At 41.1% G+C, this 5,077-nt stretch overlaps 1 long non-coding RNA gene across 1 annotated transcript in view; it reads right to left on the bottom strand.

The window, feature by feature from the left end:
• Nucleotides 1–3,259: 3,259 nt before the first annotated feature.
• Nucleotides 3,260–5,077, bottom strand: part of LOC127962416 (uncharacterized) — a 48,886-nt gene continuing 47,068 nt past the window's right edge. The window contains exon 3 of the long non-coding RNA XR_008154581.1: nucleotides 3,260–3,903. This is a non-coding gene — a long non-coding RNA (uncharacterized LOC127962416). The remainder of the gene's footprint in view (nucleotides 3,904–5,077) is intronic.

Raw genomic sequence — 5,077 nt, 5'->3', positions numbered from 1 at the left:
CTAATACCAGAGCACAGGCTGGACGGCCGGTGTAAACACCATAACTGAGCACTGTAAAGAAAATGCAGAGTTTGTTAGTAGACACATAACCACTAGCAATTTAATACACATAAGTATGTACAGAAAGGGTTACATACTCACCCACCCTCCTGCACTGGAGCACTGCTCAAGGGGCACCTCCTATTAGTCCAGACTATCAGTAAAGTGGTTGCTATGAACATAGAACCAGCCAAAAACATAATAGGTCCAGCATAGGAGACTGATATGCGAGAATTTTCCCCCTAACCTCGATCAGGTGGAGAGCTGGTGGTTACAGGGGAATTAGGAGGAGGGGGATAAAATCAGAAGTTAAAAACCCCCAAAGGGAATGAGTAGCTACCTAGGTATTACATCCCTCAGGTCCTGCTTATCTCCTCTTGACCCACAATTCCTCTAACCCCTGCCCGTAGGCGGGGGAGGAGCACGAGCCATGACACTAGCTTTCCACACCCGTCTTTTATCCTCAGATTGAGACGGGCCAGGACCCCTATGATGTTCGGGCTTGGACCTGGACCTTCGTGGAATGAAGAATTTAAAGGAAGCTGACTGTGCCCTTGCCCCCTGAACTTCTTGACCACCGTCTTGACGGAGGTACCGAAAAGTTCGGAAGACGAGACCGGAGCATCGAGAATAAAGCCTCTTTCTTTCCTCCCGATGTCTGCCAGGTTCACCCACAGATGTCTCTCCATTACCACCATGGCCGCCATAGACCTACCCATGGCGGAGGCGGCCTACTTGGTAGCATGGAGAGAGAGGTCTGTGGTGCGACGAAGCTCGGCTACCTGGTCAGCTGAAAAGCCCTTGCGCCTTTATCCAGGTCCTTCAGCAGATCAGCCTGATAAGCCTGAAGAAGCACTGCCACCATGTGCAACGAAGTCACAGCCTGACCTGCTGCTGCGTATCTGCCATTTAAGTGGGATGTATCCTGGAGGGGCTTAGATAGCAAAGAGGGAGATTTAAGAGAGGATGTTTCCCCCACAGAGGGATAGCTAGCCAGCATCTCTTCTACAGGGGGCATTTTCTCATAGCCATTTTCGCGCATCGCCTCGATGTTGGCATAACTCGTATGCTGAAACCAATGGATGCGAGAAGAAAACGGCCTCTTCCATTCTTTTTTGAGTTCTGCATGTAAATCAGGCAAGAATGAAAGGCTCACCTGGGCAGGAGGGCTATGATCAAACAAATAATGCTGGTCTAGGCGACCTCCCGGCGTCACTTTGCTGGCATGCTTCCATGGCAAATCCAACTTTGCTGTAGCGTGATCCATAACCTCTAACAGCTCCACATACGCAGGGCAGGAGGATTGAGAAGGCTCAGCTTCTTCGCCACCCTCAGACATATCCTGCTCTTCCTGGGCAGAACCCAGCAGAGCACTAACTTCAGTATCAGAAAGGGTTAATGACAACACATCTTCCTCCTGAAATTCACTCTCTTCTGCCACGAAAGGGAAAACTCCTTAGCGAGATCCACCTGCGATCCCCACGATCTCACTCTCCTGGACACCGCGTGCGTGCTCTACCCAAACAAGAGACGCAAAGACTTTGTGTGTCATCAGGTGTCAAATAATGCCGACACGGATGTACACATTGTCTAAACCCCTTGCTAGTCGATGCCATGATAAACAGAAAAAGATCACTCTTACCATGGTCGTTTTCTCAGATGCACACTTCAAACAAAACAGTCAATGAAGACGAAGAAGAGAATTAAGTGCTCTCCTGGCGCTGATTTATACTCACGCTGGTAGTGATGTCAGAGGCTGTTGCCGGCCAGTTCGTTGGTGTTATTTCAAAGTATGCTTCAGACATGGGTCACAACGAGGTGTTCCCCATGGCGCCCCCTAGAGGATGCAGTTCGAAGTTCCCATGAAAGTGAAACACCTTTGCTCATGTGCAAACAAGTGCGCGCACAACCGTGAATGATTCATTTCCCACTCAAATCTAGTCTGAGTGTGCAATACAGCATCGTCTGCGATGAAATGGTAAGTGTTGTTGTAATGATGTGCTATCTGACATTAACAAGTATATCCCCAAAACACACAGAGTTCACCCACGGGATTTATAAGTCTGTTCAGTGATTAAAACTCAAAAATTCCAGGCATTCTAAATTAGTGTTAATTTTGTCACCTATTTTTAATTCAGTCTTATTCTTGTGCCAAATGTCCTTGTTAGTTTTAGTCATGTTTAGTCATTCACATATCTTTTTTTGTTAGTCAAGTTTTAGTCGACTAAAAGTCTTTTTTTAGTCTATATTTAGTCTAGTTTTAGTCAAATTTTTTTTGTCTTTTTTAAATAACACATTATTACTGAGATTATTACTGATAAACATTTCAGTAAAAAAAAAAAGTGTTCACATATCCCAAACATTGGTTAAATGTCATAATTACCTGACAAAATACACTTGTTGAATGATTTATTTTAAATGCAAGTGTTAAACGTATTTGGTTTTCAATTTCTTATTTAGGAGACACATTCACAAATGATTAACCTGATCACGTTTTTTTTACTTTATTGATACTGCTTTTAACTGTAATGCGTGTGGACAAATTCTTTCTACGCACACACTATTTTATTTATTGATAACAGACCTCTGCAAACTATAACACACAAATATTGAGCCTCTTCCTTCGACCTAGCATGTCGTCATCGCTCGTCACTCATGTTCGCTTCGGGTGTTGTGTGTTCAGCAGTTTCGTGTTGCAACCACAGTTCTGCAGCAACAGGAGTATGAGACCTGTAACTTGACCAACACCAGGAAGCTGTGACTCATTATGAATATTTTAAAGGCTTAACAGCTGATGAGAAAAAGTGGCGACGATTGAAGGCGAAAATGAAGAGAGATTTTATCTTAGTTTTTAAGAACATTTTCGTCTCGTCTTTCTTCAACAACAATGCATGTTAATTTAGTCTTAGTCAGCGTTTTTGGACAGTGGTGCAGTCTTGTCATTGTCTCCTCTTAGTCATGAAAAAAAAGGCTGTTGACGAACATATTTCGTCTTGTCTCGTCTGATGAAATTAACACTATTCTAAATTGTAGACGGCAAAAATGCTTATGTTGTGGTGTATTTTACACTTTTCATACATCCCTAGAGAGGAGAGGCCCCTACTTGTTTTGGTAAAACGAAAGGCCCTTGTCTGGCCATATGTTTTTCATCAGTTCTGAACATTCCAGCACGTAAGCATATCGTATCTCCATTACCTATAGGATTATAATGGAAAAACAGCTAGCAACAAAAATGGCTAGATTCACATTGATTATTCTTGATTGATTAAAATTTTACTAATAAAAATCTTCCACATATTCTCCCCTTTGAGACTTAATAAGTCTCACATTTGATTATTCTTATCCAGAGTGCTACTCCATAATCCAGTCATATTAGTTACACTACCTAGTGACTAAATAAGTCACATTGTATTATCACCAGTGACTAGATTATGAAATTCCACTCTGAGGGATTACTGGACCAAACATCTCTCTCCTAATTTGACAAGGAGTGAGTAAAAGATCCAGTCTCCCTAACCCCTCTTTAATAGTAAACATTGTTAAAAGCATGAATGTGCAAATGGTTCAGCATTTGCCTGGTTATCACAGTTTTGTATAAAAGGCATAAAAATACATACACATACAAATACAAATCACATCACACATTGAATATCACAAGATTATAAGAGTTGATCTTCAGCTTAGATACCTTATGTATCAATTTCCCATTATTTTGATATCTTTGAATTTAATTTGCTTAAATGTGGCTTTGACTAGTAACCTCAATATAGGAAGTATACATTAAAATAGTAAATCTCCTGTCATTAATGCAATTCCTAAAAACTTTCCCTATTTAGTTATAAACTATGCTCCCCATGCTCCTAACTGTAAATCGAACCAGTCTTACATTTTATTATCTTTTCCAACATTTTCTTTATCTACCATTCTTAGCCTTTTCAATTTGATCAGTTCTTCATTAAATGCTCCCTTCTAAAAATACAGCATTCTCCCCAAAACATAACACATACTTTTCCTTCTTCAATTTTCTATTTTGCTCATTTCATTCTATTTTGCTCCTTTCATTCTATTTGTTGCATCCAATTGCTCTATTTTCCCTTCAAATCTTCCTACATCTATATTTCCCTTCTCGTAACCTTCAAATTCTTCATCTACCATTACTTAACATTCTCTTTCCACCTTTTCTTTTCTATTTGTTGGCTCATATCTGCTCCCAAGTATTTTGATCTCAGTAGCAGTCCCATCACGTCTCATTCCATCTTCACCAGGGAGACTCTTTGCGAGTCGTTGCAATGGTCTTTCCCTCGTTGGCAAGGGTGGGTCGTTACTAGCACGCCCTTCATCCCTCACTTCATGCTGTGTGGAGTTGTTGATGCTGGTTGGTGTATTTTAAGGTTAGAGATGGTGTCACTCTGTAACCGTTTTGCTGATTAATGCAAGGCTCTTCCTTGAGCTCATAATTGCACCCTCACTGGTTCTCTTTGATGGAGCGAAGCATTCCTTGGCCTTACTGGAACTGCTGTCACCTGTAAATGGAAAACTTAAGAATTTTTTGTTAGTGTTATCAAGCATGGTAATTTGTTCATCTTGCCAGTCGTCCTTCTTGGTGTGACCTGTGGGTTGAGGGCAGTCTTGGCCCCTTTTTGAGTTTTCACAATTCCAGTGCTGTCTTTACTATTTTTTAATTCCTTTCAATTTTATTCTCAACAATTTGCTTATTTAGTTATCTTTTTATTTTGTAAACTGAGTTCCACTATATCACTGGATATTTTCCTATCTTGCTCAGTAGCATAGGTCTTTTGCCCTGGAAAACACTCAACCCACTGTATTTATTTTAACAGTCAGAAAGACAATATTTCATCATTTTGACACAATCAGCTCCATCATGATATGCTGAAAAGAAAGTTAGAGGTGGGGTGGACAGAGCAAGCTTGCTTTTCTCTGCCTTCCCATGTTATACGCTGCGCATGTGTGGCACTGCTTTCTGCCACAACAAAGACCTTGGTACTGACCAGGAAACTTAACCAAATACATCCATGGT

Source organism: Carassius gibelio, chromosome B7, assembly GCF_023724105.1.
Source record: "Carassius gibelio isolate Cgi1373 ecotype wild population from Czech Republic chromosome B7, carGib1.2-hapl.c, whole genome shotgun sequence".
NCBI lineage: Eukaryota > Metazoa > Chordata > Actinopteri > Cypriniformes > Cyprinidae > Carassius > Carassius gibelio.
This window is presented reverse-complemented; position numbering and strand designations above follow the sequence as displayed.